The sequence below is a fragment of the Macaca thibetana genome, chromosome 4 (genome assembly GCF_024542745.1).
Source record: "Macaca thibetana thibetana isolate TM-01 chromosome 4, ASM2454274v1, whole genome shotgun sequence".
Taxonomy (NCBI): Eukaryota; Metazoa; Chordata; class Mammalia; order Primates; family Cercopithecidae; genus Macaca; species Macaca thibetana.
This window is the reverse complement of record NC_065581.1, coordinates 38,458,390-38,479,824: the sequence shown is the minus strand read 5'-3', so window position 1 is coordinate 38,479,824 and position 21,435 is coordinate 38,458,390. Positions and strand designations below refer to the sequence as shown.

General features: G+C 50.8%; 1 protein-coding gene across 14 annotated transcripts in view; it reads left to right on the top strand.

Annotated features, from left to right (window-relative positions):
• CCDC167 (coiled-coil domain containing 167) overlaps nt 1–21,435 on the top strand; it is a 699,343-nt gene that overhangs the window by 546,213 nt on the left and 131,695 nt on the right. The gene's annotated exons all lie outside the window — the stretch shown is intronic.

The window sequence follows — 21,435 nt, the reverse complement described above, 5'->3', positions numbered from 1 at the left end:
CTGCATCCTGGTCTGCTCCCAGCGAACTTGTGTCCTCATTCGTTTGCTCATTCAGAAAATACCAACCAAACACTGCCCTTGTGGAAGCCCCTGTGTAACGGGAGAGAGGGACAGTAAGCTAATAACAACACCAAGACACATATAATGATGTGTACAGTGAGGGCTGGGAAGGGAAATTGGAGCTATGAAAGAAGGTAAGAGGAGGGTTCTTACTTGGGTTGGGGCTTCAGGGAAGATTTCTCTAAGAGACATTTAGGAGAGACAGAATGATTGGAGTTAGCCTGTTGGGGCTGGAGAGGCTTCTGAGCAGAGGGAACAGAATGTGCAAAGGCCAACAGGGCCCAAAAACTCAGAAGGCTCAAGGAAGGGGAGTAAGAGCAAAGGAGGAGGAATAAGGTTGGTATAGCGGTTGAAATGCCCTTTTCCCTTCTCGGCACCCAACCCTACCATCCCTCCGACACGCTCGGAGTCCCTTCCCTCTTCATCTCTATTCTGGCCCTATAAACCAAACCCTGCACCCTACTTGGGGCTGCCTCCCTTATTCACCACCAGCTAGCTGCATTCTTGCCCTAAAATCAAGTTATGCCAGCCTTTCCCTTTACCCCAGACCTCTCAGAATTCTAGAATTTCAGAGCTGGGAGGTCCTTAAAGGTCACTTATTTCAACCATCTACTCATATAGGAGAGATGGGCTTGCCAAGGTCATGGGGATAGGCAGTGATGAGTATTTGCAAAGTGCCCCAAGTCAAGGGTGTGGGTGTCATGATGTGGACTACATCATATCAGGTGAATGATGGGAGGAGTCTTTCAGGTTACAGTGATTCGGGTAGTTGATTGGGTAGTTTCACTTCCATGTTCCAGATGGGGAAACTGAGGCTCAGATGACAAGACCAAGGGCTCCCTCTCCCTACCACCTAAGTTTTATTGGCCCTCATGTTGGGTAACTTCTTGTTGCCACACCTGGCCTTTCTCTTCTAATAGAAGAGAAAGGGACTAAAGGACTCACCACTGCTGTAAGTTGGCTCCTTGAGCACAGGAAGAGAAATCCGGTCAAGCTCACTCAAGTGCAGGAGCATTATTGTGAGGACAGACACAGTGAGGGGGAAGAGCACTCAGAAATCCAAACAGGAGTTGCAGCAGGGATGGTTTTCCTGAACCAGATGGGCATTTTGGATTCGAGGTAGCTCCAGGATCATCGTCTACAGAAACTGCTGGTGCCTCACCTGTGGTAGAATAAAGATGCCTGCAAATCCCTTGTTATCCTTTCTGTAGACAGGCAGAGTCTAATTCCCTTGCTGTTGAATCTGGGTTGCTCTTAGTGCCTTGTTTGTGCAATAGAATGTGACATACTGAGTTGAAGATGCCTTGGAGCTTCAGCTCAGGCCTCTTGGAACGTTCTCTCTGGAAGCCCTGAACTGCCACATAGGATGTCCTCTGAGTTGCTCTGAGACCACCATGCTGGAGGGGCTCCGGCTGACCATCCCAGCTGAGTCCAGCCTTCCAGTCATCTCCACCAAAGCACCAGAAGATATGGGAGTGCAGCCGCCTCAGACCTTCTAGACCAGCCCAACTGCCACCTGAATTGCTCAGTCAAGCTCTGTCCAAATTCCTGACCCATCGTCATGGGATATAATAAAATAGTTGTTTTAAGCCCCTGTGGTTGGGAGTAGTTTGTGACAACAGCAATAGATGACCACCCTGGCATGACTCAGTCACTCGCCAGCATCTGCTGCTTTTTGTCCACGCAGTTCTTCTCCTGAGTCATGGTGTCTACTTCCTCATAACTTCAGCTTTCCAGGCATCATGACCTCTCCAACTCAACTCTCCTTCATGGCCTTCCGGTGGCAGCTGCCAGCATTCACTGACTCAGCCGCTCAGGATAATGGGCTGATTGGACGGGCCCCCATTTCAGGTCCAGCCACACATACATCATTGGGCAACCTGTGGGTTGGCTGCCCTTGAGTCAGATGCCACCCTGATCCAACCAGCTGGGCTGGAGGAAGGGGTCATGGACATGAAACAAGGCTACCTGGGGGCTGCCATTTCTAGGCAGCTTGTGGGTGGACCCACTTAGGAGGGTCAGGAAGCTGGCAGGCACCGAAAACGCACCTCCTTGCATCTTCCCTCTTTCTCCCCTCCTCTAGTGGCCATTCATTCCCGGGGCACAGTAATGCAGTGTATGTCCCATGAAAGTTCTCCAAGTGACCCTGTCCAAGGGCAGGTCCCATTGCAAACTGTACAGGTAGGTCAGGTAACTTGCAGCAACCGAGTCCTGTGTTATCAGGACTTTGACATATATATTTTTAAAGAACATAGCCAATTTAGTTTATTTTTATTTATTTATTGTTTAAGACAAGGTCTTGTCCTGTCACCCAGGCTAGACTGCAGTGACACAATCTTGGCTCACTGAAACCCCCACCTCCCAGGTTCAAGTGATTCTCATGCCTCAGCCTCCCAAGTAGCTGGGATTACAGGCATGTGCCACCACACCTGGCTAATTTCTGTATTTTTAGTAGAGATGGGTTTTCACCATGTTGGCCAGGCTGGTCTCAAACTCCTGGCCTCAAGGGATCTGCCCGCCTCGGCCTCCCAAAGTGTTGGGATTACAGGCGTGAGCCACCATGCCCGGCCAGGACTCTGATATTTTTATTTTCACGTTACAGATGAGCAAAGTGAGGCTCAGAAAGGTGATGTGGTTACCCTAGCTCAGAAAATTCAGAAGAGGAAGAACCTAGAGGGAGATCTAGGTTTGCGACTTCTGGTGTGACGTACATTCACATCAGCCAGAGTCCCTCCTCTTTTTCCTCTCCCTGGGGATCACGCTGCTTTTCCCACCAGCTCTTTCCCAGGGGCTGGGAGAAGCAGGCCCTTTCTCTGTGAGGCTCGGGCTGCAGTCCTTTGCTTCAGATGGAGACCATGCCTGTTCCTGCTTTTCTATTTCTAGCTGCCTGACCTTTTTACATGTCCTTTGTTGAAAGCTACTATAACAGCTTTTTAGAAAGGGGTTGGGTATAGATAAATCCAAGAAAAAAGTCGAAACTCTCCTCCTTGAAGTCACCCCAAACCCAGGTGGAGGCATCCTTCCATACCGCTTCTTGAACCCCCGCTCCCAAATTCATCTTTCCTGGGCATGCGGCCCCGTCAGCGCCCAGCGTGGTTTCCTGTTCTGAGGTCCACTTGGCAGGGCCCCCCGAATGCAAATCCTACCACTGCATCCATCACCCTGTCTTGTCAGCTGTTTGGTCTTCTCTAAAGATGTTTTGAATTGCCCATTTTTCTCAGGTTCCCTGGGGCCAGCCACAGCTCAGCAGAGTGGACTCGGCACTCTGTGAGTCCTCATTCCATCTATATACGCTGCCCTCCCTAAGCAGAGTCCCTCTCTGTCACCCGCTGTGCCATTCCCCCAGAACCACCTGCTGGTTCACTCTCATCTGAGAGGCGGTGAGAAATAGAGTAAAACATGAGTCAGAGAGGCTGAGAGTGCTGAACATCCACACAGTGGGAGTCTCTGCTGCCATTTAAAGATGTCCATAATATATTGTCGAGAGAGAATGGCAGATTAGAAAGCGCATGCCTGTTACTATCTTTTTTATATAATAACATCTGTGTATATATGAGCATATGCATTTTTTTGGTCTGAAAGACTATTCACTGCAATGTGAATAGTAGTTATCTCAGTAGTGAAATTTCAGATGCTTCTGACTCACATCTTTAGGTTTTCTGTATTGCCTGAATATTTTTACATGAACTTGTATTATTTTTAATAACCAGGGAAAAAAATCTATTTTCTCAAGAAAATAAAAGCCAGAAGTCATCAAGGACTATAGATTAGAAATAAAGGTCACTTTCTGTTCTTAGCATTATTTTTATAACTGTACATCACAGAGTTTGGGAAAGGGCTTTGAACTTGAAATCTTTTCCTGCTGATTTATTCAAGTAAAAATGCTCATGCAGTGGAGGAGGAGGGGGGAAGAATTGGGTTGAGTTTACCCGGGCCAAGGAGGAGGGGATGTCAAGCCAAGCTTTGAATAACAGAAATTCCAAAGAGAAGAAGAACACAACCTCCAGCAACAAACACTAACATTTAGTGTTATATCTGATGCCCATACAGTGTGTGCGACTGTGTGTGCACGAGTATGCATGTATGCTTGCACACGTGTGAGTGTATGTACATGCCCACACATGTAAGCCTGCGGCAGCCTTGACCATGTAATAAATTATGAAGCAAGTGGCTAATTGAGGTACCCACGGTCAGCGGTTGCTGCAGTCAGAGTGGGAAGGACCCAAGAAAGTATAAAAACTACAACTCCTCTGCCTGCCCAACTCCCCACCTTCCTCCTCAGCCTCTCTTGTCCTCACCCAGACTCAGGGCGCAGGAGGGGTAACTGAGGCGTAGAGCGAGGGAAGCAGCAGGGAAGAGGACCTGGTCAGTCAGAACTCCTGTGTTCTGTCACTATCTGAGGCCTCCCTTTCACCCTCTCCCTCTTTTGACTCAAGAATCCCAGGTCCCTGGAACCCCCCAAAAGCAGGAGAGAGGGGGAAGAATCAGTCAACTGAGGATCAATATTCTGGACTACTAGTTAGTAAACCCAAATACGCATTTAAAAATTAAAGAATAAGCCCTCCCATGTGCACAGCTCTTCCAAGTTTACACTGATTTCTCCTTTTACCCTCTCACTATCCCTGAGAAGACGTCAATAATGCCCACTTTACAGGTGGGGAAACAGGCTTAGGAAGAGGAATGTGCCTACGTTCACACAGCTGAAAGGCTACAGGTGGGACCAGGAGCTGGTCTCTTAACCGACCACCTGGTGAGCTTTCCATAGCTACCTTTATGTCTTTAAAAAAACATGTTTCAAAAGTAATATCACCCAAGCACCATGTGTTCATTAGGGGAAAATACCTAAGGAAAGAATAATGAAAATCACAGTGCTTTCAGATGAAGTTAGGGAGGTCCTGAGGCGGGGGTGGGTGATGGGCGGCTGCCAGAAGGAATGGAGCTCCCCTTGGCAGCACCCAGGGCTTTTTCCTGGAGCTAGTCCAGAAATGGGTGCTGGAGGCAGCAGGTGGGTTCTGAAGAGGCTATGTAGAGACGGACATTGGCAAAGAGGAGCCTGGTTAACAGTACAGGCCTCAGAGCCTCACAGACCTGGATTTGAATCCAGGCGCTTTCCTCCACTTACTAGCTGTGTGACCATGGACAAGTTACTAAACCTCTCTGAGCCTGAGTGTTTCTCTCCATCTGTAATGTGAGAATGAGAGTAAGGATGAAATGAGATAACTTGTCTAAAACACTTGGCACAGTTGCTGATGCAGAACAGGTGATTAGCAAGTGTTAACTCATTGTCGTCGTCATCAACATCATCATCATTGTTATTTGGAAGGGCAACATTTAAAGCACCTGCCGGGCATGGTGGCTCACGCCTGTAATCCCAGCACTTTGGGAGGCTGAGGCAGGCGGATCACTTGAGGTCAGGAGTTCGAGACCAGCTTGACCAACATGGCGAAATCCTGTCTCTACTAAAAATATAAAATATAAAAATTAGCCGGGTGAAGTGGTGGGTGCCTGTAATCCCAGCTACTCAGGAGGCTGAGGCAAGAGAATCGCTTGAACCTGGAAGGCAGAGGTTGCAGTGAGCCGAGATCCCGCCACTGCACACAGCCTGGGCGACAGAGCAAGGCTCCCATCTCAAAAAAAAAAAAAAAGGGAAAAGGAAAAAAAAAAGCAAGCACCTAAGAGCCCACTGCAGCTTGTTCACAGATGTGAAAACCTGGGTATCCGTGGGCTGGGAGTGGGAAGAAACTCCCCTTTCCCCATGGCTGGGCCAGTCCCCAAAGGCTCCCTGAAGGAGGTCCTCTTCAAGGTTAGATAGACAAAGGCCATCTTAGATAGACAGATGCAGGGAGGCAGCTGCTTGGCTTTGAGGGAAACCAGGGGCCTTGGAGATGACCAAGGGTCCAGACGGGCCTCTTGCTCTTCCTCTTTAGGACACGTGGGGCATTGGCAGCCCCCGGCAGCACTGGCATCTCCCTTCCTCTCATGAATATGAGCCATCTCATGAGGCCTCGCTCCAGATAAGCTGAGTGTGTGAGCAAACTCACCCCACAGTGAGGGGAGCAGGATGGGCTGGCCTGTGCAGCCTAAGGAGGGCCTGCAGGGAGGAGGGGAGGGGGCCAGAACTGGGACCACCCCTTTCCTAGACTCCTCCTCCACCCAACAGGCAGAAAGCCCCCTTGGAAATGCTCAGGCCCTTGACTAGAAGTGTCCAGGGCTTTTCCTGATGTTAAAAGTTCTCAGGAGGAGATATGGAGATTTCCAGGACTTTCCAGGGTCCAACACTCATTTGTTTCATTATCGCACTCCTCATACAAGTTGTTTTTTTTTTAAATCTAACTTAATCTTTGCTACTGCAGCCTGGCCAGATGCTATCACACCAAGCTCCTTTGTCCCTCCAGCATCCCCCATGGCTGACCTGCCCACGGGGAGGTGGGCTGCAGGCTTCCCTGCCCTGTGTGGGTCCCATGTCCCCGGCGGAGCCCTGCACTGGGCTCTGCGCATAGCAGGCTCAAGGGCTCTAGAGTGCCCGCGCATACTGGCCCCTGCAAGCACCTGCTGATCTCCCTGCAAATGAGGGCTAGAGGCTGGGTCCTGTTTCCACAGAAAGAAGGAAGGGAAGAGGGAGAGAAGTTGGAGAAGAGGTAAAGAGAAACGGAGGCTGAGCCCAGACAGTGGGAAGAACACTGTGAGGAGGAATGCCCGGACCCACATTCTGGCTTGTGAGGTTCAACAAGCCAGCCCTCTCTCTGGGCTTGAATGACCCTGTAAATTGGGAGAAGGCTGGGGAGGCTGGAAGCTGAAGGTTCCTTCAGCTCTGGGATTCACTGAAATGAGGGAGTGGGGTGTTTCTAAGCAATGCAGAGAAAGGGGGCCCCCACAAAAGGGTAAATGGAAAACAGGACACAGCCCTGCTTCTGTTTGTAGTCCTGAGCGTCTAACTCTGTCCCCACCCCAACACTGGGGACCCCCATTACCCAGGCCTAAGTGGGAGCTCTTTAACCTTCTCCCGCTTCCCACCTCTATGCCTGAACCGGTCCCCATCCCCGCCAAGAGGCAAGCAGGTGGCGGGAGCTGCAAGACGGAGACCGGCAGCGTCTTGGCTGGTCTTGGCTGGGAGCCCGGTGGGGCGTGGGCACCGAGCGGCCTGCTGGCAGCTGAGCGGGGCCGGTGGAGCGAGCGGCGGGCTCCGGGCTTCGGGCTCCGCGCCCAGGGGTAGGCAGCCTGCTCCGCGCCAGCGGCGTCGGCCCGGAGATGAGCGGGGTCTGGCTGCATCCTGAGGCAGGGGGTTCTTGGCGAGGTGCGCTGGGTGTCAGGAGCACTGGAGAGCCCAACCAAAGTCAGGAAGGACAGAGCTAGCCCCTAGGGAGGATGGCCGCAGGGTGCGGGATGCTGTAGGTGGACCTGGGCTGGGGGCTGCTTGGAGGGAGAATCCTGCCCTCCATGAAGCCCCAGAGGCATCAGAAAAGCCCTGTCCAGCCAGGACCCTCTATCCTGGTGGTGGGCATGGCGCAGTCCATCCAGAAGTTTCCCAGGAAGTCACTGGCCTTACCTGGACACCCTGTCCTAGAGGGAGGAGGGAGGGTGGAGGTTGGAGAAGGGCAGAGTCTGTCCCTTCACTCCCTTCACCCAGAGTCCAGAGATAAGGACAGGATGGGGGATGGGGGTTGGACAGTCCCCCTTCCACTGTCCCTAGGGTGGGAATTTGAAGGTTTTTTGTTTTTGTTTTTGTCTAAAACTTGAAAAGCAGAGAAGGTTCTGGATGGGCCAGTCTCACCCTGCCACTACCCTCCTTCAGGACACGACTCCCCGGGGGGCTCCAGTGGAAACGGCATTGGGGGGTTGGGGAGTATGTGGCATCCGGGTGACTTCTGGCCTCTGGACTGGAGGGAGGTGGGGTCTAGATCTCCATCCTTTGGTGAGCAGGCCCCGCACTGAGGAGGTTGTTCCCCTCTTCTGCCAGCCTTGGCCACGCCTTGCCCCCAGGGCCTGTGTGGCACAGGGCCACAGCTTGGGAGGCTTTCACACATCTTTTTTCTTGTCTCTCTCACTCACCTGTCTCCATGGGAACAGCCTTCAGGGCTGGCAGAGGTGACTGAAGTCCATGGCCCTCAGACCTGAGAAGGGTCTGGCCTCCCCTGGCTGGTGAGAATCGAGTCAGTTTCAAGATGCTGCCAAGGTAATAAGGAGTGGGGAGAACCCGTAGCCACCCCCTCCAATGGCCGGCCGGATTCCTCCTTACAATATCCTTCCAGTCTTGCTTGAATTCTGCCAGTGACCAGGAGCTCAGTGCTTTGCCAGGCTGCTAATTCACTGTCAGCCAGTAAGCAGTGAGGACTATCCCTTCCCAGCCCTCTGTACCCTGGGCCATGTTGGGGGAAAGGCCACAGAAGAACGGAGGCAGGAGCTCTGCTCTGCACCCCTCAGTGTTCCAGAATGCACTGAGAAACCCCAGGCTGTTGCCCTTGAGTCACTCCATGAGGCTCTGACTCTGTCTTGAGAAATGGTGTCATGCCCAGTGGGAGAGGCGAGATGGGGATCCTGGGGTCTGGGTTCTGGTCCAGGCTCTGCCATGGATTTTCTTCTCATTTGTGGGCCTCAATCTTGCGACCTGCAAAATGGGAGGAATTAGGATTGAATTATTTCCTTAGGGCCTTCAAAGTCCTGACTTCCAGTGTTCTGTGTTTTATTTGCTATTAGGGTAAAGGATCAGGCGTAAGGAACCATCACCAATAGCCCCAAACAGGTTTTTTGTTTGTTTTTGTTTTTTGTTTTTGTTTTGTTTTGTTTTGTCTGTATCTCTTGGTTAGCAGAGATGGATTTCTGCAACACGCATCTAATCCCAGGGTTGCTGCCTGCATGTGGGACACAGCACCTTTGTCTGTCCCCATAGGCTTTGTCCAGGTTCTTAGGCTTGTCTGAGTCCTGTTCTTTTTTCCAGAAACTGCATCTTCCTCAAGCCATGGTGGATTTCTCTCTCTTCCTTTGTCTCATAAGTTACCCCAGCCCATCTCCCAGGTGCCCTGTGCACCCTGTATCTGTCCCTCATCCTGACTCCAGGAACTCTGGCCTCCTTCCTGCCTCTAAATCCCAGAGGCACTACCTTTCTCTCCACTGTCTGCTTTTCCCTTCCTGGAACCTAATTCTGGGAGTTCTCCTTCCTACCAGGGCTGAGGAGAACATAGTTGCATTTTTTCCTACGTGGGGTTTGTTCATTCGTTCACTCACTTAGTCACTGTGGCAGCCACTGTTGGTTGCACTAATGAGGAGACTCGGGAGGATAATCCTATCCTGTCCCTGTAGCCCTCCCCCAGCTTCCTGCCCATGGGCATGACTATGTGACATCATCATGACTGGAACAGTGCTAGCCACCCTGTGACCATGAAGTGTCAAGCTCAAGAATAAAAATCAACACCGTGAAGATGGTGAAGCAAAAAGGTGGAATGAGCCTGGGGTCCCTGATGACTGATTTGCTGTCAAACCAACCCTGAAACCACCCCCCTCCATACTTCCTACTTCCTGTTGAGTACACAAACGTCATACAGTTAAAGCTTTATAAATGAAGTATTGTGGTCTTTTGCTGTCACTATAACAGCAAAAATTTAGACATTCACGTAATTGGCCATTCACTTACTCATGAATTCACTCACACATGTATTCACCTTCTTGTTGCATTGATTAGGATAGAGGTTCAGATGCTCTAACGGAGATCTCCAAATAGTAGTGGCTAAATTAAATATAAATGTAGTTCTCTCTTATGTAACAGTCTGGCTGTAAGTAGTCAAGGGCTGGGATGTCAGCTCCAAGATCTCAGGGACCCAGGACACTTCTAGCTAGTTGCTCCAACATCCCTGGGGTGTTCTCTTGTCCATATGGTTGGTCCAGTATATTTCACCAGCATGTCACACTTCAACTGGAGGGAAGGAGGAAAGGTAAAGGGAGGGCCTGGTTCTTTTTTAAAGATATGACCCAGAATTTAAATATCCCACACGTCGCTCACGTCTCATTGACCAAAACTTAGTTATATGGCCACTCCTAGCTGCAAAGGAAGCTGGGAAATGCATATTCTATTCTAGGGTGCTGTCTGTCCAGCTATAAATTATGTTTGTCTTGCAATAAAAGAAGGTGAGAAACAGGTATTGGTGGGGGAGGAGGGCAGTTGACAGTCTTATTAATTTTTCTCATTCACACCATTCATTCATTCATTCAATAAACATACTGAATACATACTATGTCAAAAGCACTGGGTTAGATGCCAGGATCCTAGATTTCAGGTTCCTCATGGTCTAGAGGGATGATAAGGCAAGTCTAGACATTCGAATCCAACAAACTTTGTGAGCACCTGCTCTGCCCATACATCCAAACTGAAAAGCAAAAAGCACCAGTGACATTATGTTTTAGGTCAGTCACTGTCCCCTTTGACTACCTGCCCCCTCATGTCCCCTCTTCCTGAGCCCAGGAAGGGAGGACAGTGACAACAGCAAGTGAGAGCACGCCCCTCAGAACAAATGTTTGCTTAGGAAAATCCTTCTTGGTTCCTGACTAGAATCCTGTTTGCCGAAATGTGCTCTCACTTTTTGTTCTTGGGCATGATGGCCATTTGTATTGGCCTCTGCCTTGGGGCCTCATCAGATGCTAGCAGTGTGGGGAGCAGTGGAGAAGACACGGACCTCCTAGCAGTGGTCCTGCCTGCCAAAGAAAGGCTGTCAGTTTCCCACCCTTGGGGTAGCATGGGGGCTCAGTGTCTTTGGGAAGCAGAGATTCTGTGAGAATGGTCCCTACTGTGTGCCTGTTACACAGCAAGTGCACCATGGGTGTCTGATAAGTGGATGGATGAAGAATCAATGGATGCACAGTAGGTAGATTGTATTTTTCAATATGGACCTCAGAAATATTTCTGGTCCTATGTTAGCTCTTCCATGACCTGGAAACTCCTCATCAAAAGGTAGATCTGTTTCCTCTCCTCTTGAAATGGGGCCGATTTGTGACTGCCTCCATCAATAGAACACTTTTGCAGAAGTGACACTGCACAGCTTTGGAGGCTAGGTCATAAAAGGCACATAGCTCTGCCTGTGTCTGTCTGTTTGTCTGTCTGTCTTTCAGGAGAGCCCAGTCACCATGCTAAGAGAAAGCACAGGCTGTATGGAGACACCACATGTTTTAAACAAAACCCAAATAAAGTCTCAGCCCATAACCAGCACCAGCCCCCAAATATGTGAATGAGTGAGTTTGAGATCATTCCAGCCCCCATCCTTTCAGCCAGCCCAGATGGTGCTGGGTGGAGTAGAGAGATCTTTCCCACACCACATCCTGCCCAAACTGAAGAATCTTGAGCAAAAGAAATGCTGCCATTGTTTTAAGCCACTAAGTTTTTGTAGTGGTTTGCTCTGCAGAACAGCGTGGTAGATTTCAAATGGCCACACATTCTTTGCAGCGCCTCCCACCAAGAGATGGCATCTATTTCCCTACCTCTTGAATCTGGACTGGCTTTGACCAAGAGAATACACCTGCAATAATGTTGCACAACTTCTGTTTTCACTTTCTTGATGCCCTGAGACTGCCATGTGAAAGGGCCAAACTATCCTGCCGGATCAAAGTCCAGCCAACAGTCAGCACCAGCCTCCACACATATGGGTGAGTTCACGTTAACCATCCTGCCCCAGTCAAGCCACTGGCTGCAGCCACATGAATGACCCCAGGAAGAGCCCAGACCAGATCACTGACCACAGAATTGGGAGTAAATAACATCGTTCTTGTTTTAAGCCACTTCGCTTAGCACACATCAATAGATAACTGATCACATCAACTCCCCGTTTCCCAAGAGGTATTTTGCATGCCCAGGGTTGTGCCAGGTGTGGGGATGGGCATAGTAGAAAACGATATTCTAGTCCTCCAAGAGTTGATTGCTTGGTGAATCAAGGCTCACACTGGAGTAGATTGCTAGTAGACAACGCAGATTCATTCTCCCTTCCTTGTGCTGATAGAACTGCAGGCCAGGCGCTCATGGCTGCCCAGCTGCACCGTGCTTCCCAGCCTGCCTTGCCAAGCTCTCTCCAATGGCAAGTGAAAGGACGTGATGGAGGCTACTTCAGTCCCGAGCCTGCAGGGCAGTGTGGCTGTCCTTCACTCTGGGGGGGGAATGGTGGAGGAACAAGATGGAAGGAGCCAGGGTCTCCACATCACCTTTGGAGAAGAGCTGCTCACCACCCTAGACTCAGGCTGCTATGGGGGAGGTTATAAACCTCTCATGCATATCTGGGTTTTGGATTCTCTATTACAGGATTAGTTTTACTCCAGTAGTACAGCCAGTCTCTCCTGCAAGGCGGCCTTCAGTGCCCATGTCTCTTCTCCAGACTGGAAGCTTGAGCTGGGGCTGTGGGCTAGGAGGCAGTGGGTAGTGGGTGGTGCTTCCTTCCTGCTACAGCATGAGTCCAACAGAGCAGGGACTTTTGTTCTTTCTGTTCACAGCTATATCTCCAATCCAGTGCTGGAACACAGCATGACAGATAGATGATTAATAAATATTTCTTGATGGGTAAGTGAACCAGGGCAGAAATAGTGTTTCCTCATAATTTTGGGGAATTCCTAAGGACAAAGCTTACGTCTCCTGCCTCAGGCTCGGAGCTTCTCTGGTACAGAGGCTGTGTCTCCCCTCGGACTGGGGCTCCCTGAGGAGGGGGCTGCGTCTCCCTCAGACTGGGGCTCCCTGAGGAGGGGGCTGTGTCTCCCTCAGACTGGGGCTCCCTGAGGAGGGGGCTGTGTCTCCCCTCAGACTGGGGCTCCCTGAGGAGGGAGCTGTGTCTCCCTCAGACTGGGGCTCCCTGAGGATGGGGCTGTGTCTCCCTCAGACTGGGGGTCCCTGAAGATGGGGCTGTGTCTCCCTCAGACTGGGGCTCCCTGAGGACGGGGCTGCGTCTGCCTCAGACTGGAGCTCCCTGAAGACGGGGCTGTGTCTCCCCTCAGACTGGGGCTCCCTGAGGACGGAGCTGCGTCTCCCTCAGACTGGGGCTCCTTCAGGACGGGGCTGTCTCCCTCAGACTGGGGCTCCCTGAGGAGGGGGCTGTGTCTCCCTCAGACTGGGGCTCCGTCTCCCTCAGACTGGGGCTCCCTGAGGAGGGGGCTGCGTCTCCCTCAGACTGGGGCTCCCTGCATTAAGGCTTCCTCCTCCCTGACTTTGCAGGTTTGGAGCAGAGTATTTAGGCGGCTGCGTCACACAGGGCAAGACTCGGGTCTGTCCCCACTGTCTCCCTGCCAGGGCCCCTTGTGGCGTGGGCAGCGACTGTGGCTGGGGCTGCAGATGGCATCCAGTGATGCTCGAGGGTGGTTAAGCACCCTTGGAATGAGGTTTAGGCTCATTAAAGCTTGTTCGAGAGAAGAGCCAATTAGGGAGGCAATTTTCCTTGAGCAGTCTGAAGAATGGAGTAAAACGGTGGCCGATCAGACAGGAAGCCAGCATCCGGCCCCAGTTCGGCTGGCCTGCTGGGGGCTCTAGTCCACCTTCTTACCTCCTGGGAGCCCCCACACACCTGGATGTGAGCCAGTGGGTAGAAATGGGGGCAATCAAGCCCCACAGAGACCCCAGAGCTCTGGAGGTCTCCAGGAGCAGCCCCTCTGTCCTGCAGCACTCCACAACTTAACTCCAGCTTCTCAGCCTCATACTCCTGGCTGCTGGGGAAGTTCTTCTTGATCACGAATTGCCTGCTTTGGGGTTGAAGTTTCTTTCTATGATATCCTTTGTGAGAAAGGAAAATAGGAAGCACTTTTAGGAGAGGCTCAGAGGCCCCCCTTCACCTTCCCTTCTCCACCCCGGAAGTCTGTGCCTTGTCACAGGCAGATGGGGGAACGGTGCTTTTCTGGGAGTTCTGTGTTGGCCAGGACTTGATGGGAAGCAAATGAAAGAAACCCTGTTGAAATGATTGAACGAAGGCAATAAAGTGTTTGATGAGAAGGATTCAGAAGATCTCTCATAGTCAAAGGAAGGGAGCCACCGTCGGGAAGGAGAGCCTTGGAGACATCTGGAACCCAGGACTGGGACGCTGCCACCGCTCTATGTGTGCTCTGGTACCTGCTCCTGCGCCTATCGACCTGAGTGCCTCAGACCCTCTCCCTCACATGCTAGGTGATGTGCTGCTGGCTGCAGCCCCCTTACTTTCTCATGTCTCATGGTATTGCCATCAAATAAGAGCTGAACATGTCCCAGCTCCAGTTTGAGAAATCCCAGGGAAGAATTCCAGTTGGCCCAGCTTTGAGCATTGGCCCAGCTTTCAACTGCACATCTGATGGCCAAGGGGTGGGGACCCATGATAAACACCCTCTAGTAGAACCACAGAGCTGGGGTGCTGGGGTCAGTTCCCCAAAACAAGAGGAATGCCAATCCCAGAAGCAGGGCCCTGGCTAGGAGGACTGTATCATAGTTATCAACTACAGGGGCAGAGCTCTTTCCTCCCCTCACTGTATGGGTGGCATCTCATCAAGCAGTTTATCCCATCTCCTTTATTTCTCATGAAGGAAATTTCCATTAGTGAAACCCCCATCGCTAAAATCTAAAAAAAAAAACTGAAATCACAATACTTTGGGAGACCGAGTTGAGCAGGTTGTTTGAGATCAGGAGTTTGAGACCAGCCTGGTCAAGATGGTGAAACCTTGTCTCTACAAAAAATATAAAAACTGTCCGGGAGCGGTGGCTCATGCCTGTAATCCCAGTACTTTGGGAGGCTGAGGCGGGTGGATCAAGAGGTCAGGAGTTCCAGACCAGCCTGACCAAGATGGTAAAACCCTGTCTCTACTGAAAAATACAAAAATTAGCCGGGCGTGGTGGTGGGGGCCTGTTATCCCAGCCATTCAGGAGACGGAGGCAGGAGAATCGCTTGAAACTGGCGGGGGGGCAGAGATTGCCGCGAGCCAAGATCATGCCACTGCACTCCAGCCTGGATGACAGAGTGATACTCCATCTCAAAAAAAAAAAAGAAAATATAAAAGTAAGAAGGCATGGTGATGCAGACCTGTTGTCCCAGCTACTCAGGAGGCTGAGACGGGAGGATCTCTTCAGCCCAGGAATTGGAGACTGCAGTAAGCGAGGACTGCACAACTACACTCCAGCCTGGGAAACAGAGCGAGATCCCCATCTCTTAAAAAAAAAAAATCATGATTTACAGATGAGGAGATTGGGGCTTAGAGAAGTTAAATAACTTGTGCCAGCTCACACAACTTTTAAGTGAGAGAGTCAGGACTTGAACCCAAAACATTTGGTGGCAGGATTTGGTGAGGAAGGAAGGGTCTACGTGATAAGATAGAACTTGGATATGTGAAATGAAACTCCTAATACCAGGCAGTCTGTGCCAAGTGTCCAAAATAGAGTTCACACAGAGTTGAAGGCAGCCAGAGCCAAGAGGCAGAGTTGGGCAGGCTGCAGGAGTCAGGGCAGGCTTCCTAGAGGAGGTGGCATTTGCAAGCATAGCAGGATGGTTTGGGCTGCTCTGGAGAGAGGTCTCGGGCAAAGGGCTGCAGGGATTAGTAGTCCAAAGTTGGGCTAGTGCATTGCAGGGAATAAGGTGAAGGGACCCGGGTGGGCCTGACAGCAGCTGCTTCAGTGGTCAAGTCAGAAGCCTGTGCCACCCAGGCCAGGGAGGTGGGCTGTGGAGACCCTGTGAGCAGGGCCAGACTTCACCCTGCTGGCACTAGGACATTGGGGATTTTTTAACTAGAGGTGTAGACACAGGAAAACAGTATTTCTGGAGGATGGATCTGGAATACCTGTTGAGCACAGCAACCCACAGCCTAAGCTAAGGGGAGGGGCAAAGCAGCCGAAGTCAGGATCTCGGTCCACCCTGTGCCCCATCCCAAGGCAGCGTGGGGCTTAGACTTGGAACCGAGCCCTCCAACTAGTCTAGCCACCTTGAGGGAGCAGTGCCTAGCACAGTACCAGACACACGGTAGGTGTTCAACAAAGAGGGGTAACTATTACCCAGCCCACTGGGGTGACAATACTGCCGGGACTCCTGGTAGCCTGGGGTGGTGGATGGAGGCTGTACAACTGAGTACTACCAGGAGCACCAGGAGGTAAGTCCGGAGAGCAGAGATGTCTGGTTGGGTCATTGCTCTAGCCCCGCCACCCTGCACATAGCAGGGGCTCACTACATTTTTGGTGAGTCTGCAAGGTAGGCCTCACGATCCCCATTTTACAAATGAGGAAACTGAGGCTGGCAGAATTAAAGGGAGTTGTCCAAGGCCACACAGCTAGAAAGTGAGGGAATCAGGTTCTGCTGATTTTCCAAACCCAGTTTTCCCTTAACCAGCACCCACTGCTGTCCGTCTGGAGGTGGGCGGGGGCCAGGAAGATGCTCTGCTTCCCCCATCAGACTCAAAGATGAGAGGTCTGTTTCATTCTCTCTTTCCCCTTGTTGGTCCTTGCTCAGGGTTCGGACTCTTTAGACCCGGATGGAGGCCAGAGGAGATCTTCAGAGCCACCTCGATGACCTGGGTCCATGCCAGACCCCCGTCACTTCCTGGGGAGTCTGAGGAAGGTGGCCTCAGCAGCAGGCGGCCTCCTAATTAGGACACGGTCTTTATGACTCACTATTCTGAGATGTCATTTTCTAGACTTGGGGTTGGGGGTGGGAGTGGAGAAGGCACACACAGAGTTGTTTTTAATTACATTTGGTTTGCTAATTTCTGATAGAAAATAAATATTTACCGGGAGCCATATTTCTTCATTTCACGCCAGCTGACTTCTGAGTTTATCGGGAGCCCAAACAGACACCTCCTGCTCACCTCCCTGCCTTCCCAAGTTCCCACCCCCGCGCGGAGTCACACACCCGGAGCCTGGAGGAGGGGGCGGAAGGGAAGAGATGGAAGGAGTTGGAGAGGCAGATGGGGCCAGGCCTGGCTTCTGTGGGCAGCAGGGCTGAGTTCCAGTGTGGACAGAGTGAAGAGGATCTGAGGACATGGAGATGCTCCTCCCTCCTCATCCTCCCGTGGGTGGTGGCCAGCTCATGGATGGGAGTCTGGAGGTCTGGTGGCCTCAGCTCTGTGCCAGCCAGCCCCGAGCCTGTCCTCCCTTCCTGGGCCAGCGTCCTCCTTCCTACTGGGATGATCTCCAAGGACACTTCTGCCTTGCACATCCTAGGATGTGGTGATTCTGGCCCCCAGTAGCATCCCTCCAAGGACTGGCCTCTGAGGCCTTTTTGGGTAACACGGACGGGCAGGAAGATTCAAAGGTCATGCTGTCTGCTCCTTGGCCTCCAGATGGGCCTTTGCAAAGGAGTGGGAGGAGGGAAAGGAGTAAAGGAAGGAGAGAGGGAGAAAAGGGATGGGGAGGAGAGGAGGGAAGTGAGGACTGAGTTCCCCAGGCAGAGGGTAGGAGGCTAGGATGTGGTCCCCAGGAAGTAAGGACATCTATTCTTCTCTCTGCTGAAGGTCCAGGCCTTTAGGTTTACAGGGCACACACATCAAAGGGGGTGCCTCTCTGATGCTGGAGAGGGAAGAGGATAATAGAGGCCCCTTAGCTGAGGGTTGGGGGCCTCAGCAGAGTGAAAAGATGGAGTAGAGAGGGTTTCTCGATCTCAGCACTCAGCAATTCTTGATTGTGGAGGCTGTCCTGGGCACTGTAGAATACTTAGTAGCACCCCTGGCCTACCCAGTAGATGCCAGTAGCATCCACCCCCTGCTCTCAAGTCATGACAACCAAAGTTGTCTCCAGACATTGTCAGATGGTGTGTGTGTGCGCACATGAGTGTGCAAAGTTGCTCCTGATCAAGAAGCCCTGTTTAGGATAAGGGGAGGTGAGGCTGGGAAGGAGAAGAGAAAGGGAGGAGCCTCAGGAGGATGAGGAGGAGCTTGTGGGGACTCTGGGCTGAGTGGCGAGGCGGCCCCCTGAGAGATGGGGAAGAGATAAGGAGATTTGGAGGCTGTGGAGTGTAGAGTCCCCTGCCCCCAGCCTACCTTATAAATCCATGTTAAGTCACGATTTTTTTTTTTTTTTTTCCAATTACATTTCAATTTAGCTCAATTACTTTTCCATTATTGTTCAAGCGACTCGGTTTTAATTGAAGCTGCTGGTTCTTATCTCTCTCATTCCCCCACACACAAGGAGGGAGGGAGAAGGAGGGTGTGGGTTAGAGGGAGCCCAGGTTGGTGGGGTTCTAAGGGCAATGGGCATCTTCAGCAGAAAGATTCCAGAGGTGGGGCAAAGTAGGAGCTCTCTGGCGCATCGCAGAGTGGCCAAATAAATCTGCAGGGAGAACAGGAGAGCTACAAAGAAGGAAGGGTGTGATCATGACATATACCAAATACCAGACATTGTTGTAGCCAAGGTACATTTAGTCAGCACAGTCCTGCAGCGGATGTACTATTAGCATCCCCATTTTACAGATGCAAAAACTAAGGCCCAGAGAAGTTAATGAATTCATTCTGAGTCATGATCCTGATAAATAGCAGAGTTGGGAGGCAGTTCAGTCCCCTGGCTCTTCGGTTTGTGTGCTTAACCCCAGGCTACACTCAAACCCTCTCGCATGGTTATGTCCACTGGCCCCTCCCAATACCTGTCCCCGCTCCCAGACATCCCCTCCTTCCCTCCCTCCCAAGGTCTGAGTCTGACTCAGTTCCTTCTAGGGCATTTGGCTTTCCATCTGTGTCTAATTCCTGTCCAGGCTTCAAGACCCAGCCCTCCCTACCTTTTCCAGGAGGTCTTCCCTGATTGCCCTTACCCTCATGTATTCCTACAGCCCTGAGCTGCCGTCTACCTACCTGTGTTACTAGCTTCTGTGGGGCTAGGGATGGCAGCAGGGAATAGGGTAGAGGATTGGGAAGGCAGTGCTTTTGAGTTGGACAGATCTGAATTAAGCAACCTGCAAACTGTGTGACTTGGGCAAGTCATTTAAGCTCAGTGAGTCTCCATTTTCTTGTCTGTAAACTAAGTATTAATAACACCATCTCTTGGTAGTGAGTGTTCTGTGAATTAAATTAAATGAGATGAAGTCTGTAAAGCACCATCAAGGGGTAAGAGGCCTAAACAGAGTAAAGAGGGGGGTTCCTTATGTTGACCCTGAGATGCAGGTACAGTAGTATCAGTCCCCCAACTTCACAGATCAAACAAATGAGCCCCAGAGATGTGCTCAGGTGCTGTAGGGAGGCAGAAGAGAGACTGGGCCTGGGATCACATTTTAACCTTGAATGTCATTAATTCTGTGGCAGAGGAGATGGGAGAGGAGGGATAAAAATAGCTCTGAACTTTCTGGCCCATGGGAGTGAGGAGCCTGGACTCTTACTCTTCCTTCACCTTCCTTGCTCTGCCCGGGGGCGCAGTGGAGTCAGAGAGGGGCCACGCTGTGACTCTCATGGTGGGTGAGTGATGGCAGTAAGAGTAGGCAAGCCCCCTGCCATGCATTTGTGGTGTGTACATGGTTTTCTTGGTTGAGAGATGCTTTCCACTAGAAATAACAGCATATTAGACCAAAAGGGGCTTTAAATGGTTTACCTTTTTTTTTTGAGAAGGAGTTTCACTCTTGTCCCCCAGCAGGCTGGAGTGCAATGGCACGATCTCGGCTCACTGCCACCTCAGCCTCCCAGGTTCAAGTGATTCTCCTTCCTCAGCCTCCTAAGTAACTGGGATTACAGGCGTGCACCACCACGCCCAGCTGATTTTGTATTTTTAGTAGAGACAGGGTTTCACCATGTTGGTCAGGCTGGTCTTGAACTCCTGACCTCATGATTCACCCACCTCAGCCTCCCAGAGTGCTGGGATTACAGGCGTGAGCCACCACATCTAGCCTGGTTTTTCTTAAGTAGCGAAAAGTCTGGAGGGGTTGGTTCCTGAGCTGGTCAATGACTCAGGCTCTTCACAGATCCCTCTGCTCTGCAACCTTCAGTGTGTTCATAGTGTCCATCGCCTCATGGTCACAAGATGGCGGCCAGAGCAGTTCATCACAGCCTCACAAGACAACATCCTGAGCTGCAAGGAAGAAGAAAGAAGAAGAGAGCTCTCCTCATGCCCTCTCTCCTTTCATCAGGGAGAAAATTCCTTCCCAGAGACTGTCCAGCAGACTTTTGTGTCTCGTTGGCCAGAACTGAGTCATACAGCCACCTCTGCCTGCAAAGGAGTTCAGGAAACCCAATCTCTGGCACCATAATCTTAGGGTGCACCCTTTGGCGGCCTCAGTTTGATGTGGAGAGGGTCTTCTAGAAGATCCCCGACTTCAGGCCTTGGTGGACTTTGATTTCTCTCCCTCTTATCTCAAGCCTCCCTTGATTCGAAGCCCAGTTGAGCAGTATCTGCAAATGGCCTCAGGATAAACAGCTTCGGTGCTCACCTCTCTGGTTAGATGCTTTCATTCCCAAATTAACTTGGTATTCCCTGTTGCTTTCTCATCTTTTTGAAGCATTTAAGTTTATTTTGTTAAAATATATTTTATCCAGCACTTTTTGTGGTCTCTAGGAGGGTTGATCTGAAAAGTGCTAACGCATCGTTACCTGGGACCTAGACTCCAGCATACGGCAAAGAATGTCATATTTGACCCAGACCAGTGACTCATCCTCCAAGGCTGGGTACACGGCTGAACCTCAACAGAACGGAAGTCCTCTGAGAGGAGAAGGACAAATGGCTGCCATGTCCACAATCTACAGCCATTGTCACGGTAACAATAATGATTGCCGAAACCACGAGGGCAGGGCCACAGGAGGCAGCTGAGAAATATGCCTTTTTATCTGTACTTTGAGATTTATTGATATTTTCCTCCAACAAGCATTGTATTCATTTTTTTAATTTTGAGATGACAGACTCACAGAAGAGTTGCACGCACGGTACAAAGAACTTTTATTTTCAGAGCGATTTGAAATAAGTTGCAGACCCGATGCCCTATAACCTGCAAATACTTCACTGTGTATTTCCCGCACACAAGGGTATTCTGCAGCGTTACTACCATCTGATCCTCAGACCCCATTCATGTTTTGACAGTTGTCTCTCTAATGCCTTCTATAGCAAAAAAAAAAAAAAAAGTCTAGAATCACACGTTGCATTTAGTTGTCATGTCTGTAGCTTCCTTGACTCAGAAACAGTTCTTTGATCTTTTCCTTGACTTTGACAACTTTAAAGATTACAGGCCAGTTATTTTGTAGAATGTTCCTCAATTTGGGTTTGTCTGTTCCTTAGGATCAGATTCAAGTTATGTATCTTTGGCAAGAATATCACAGAAGGGATACTATGTTCTTATTGTGTCTTACCAGGTTTCAATTTGCCCCATTTCCGATGATGTTCATTTCCAGCAAACATGTTTTGGAACAGGTCTATAAGGCATGGCCTTTGACTTCTCAGAGTGTCTTGTAGCTGCTGTCCAGACTTGCACACAAAAAACAAACAAAGGCTAGGGCAATCCTGTGCCATGTGAT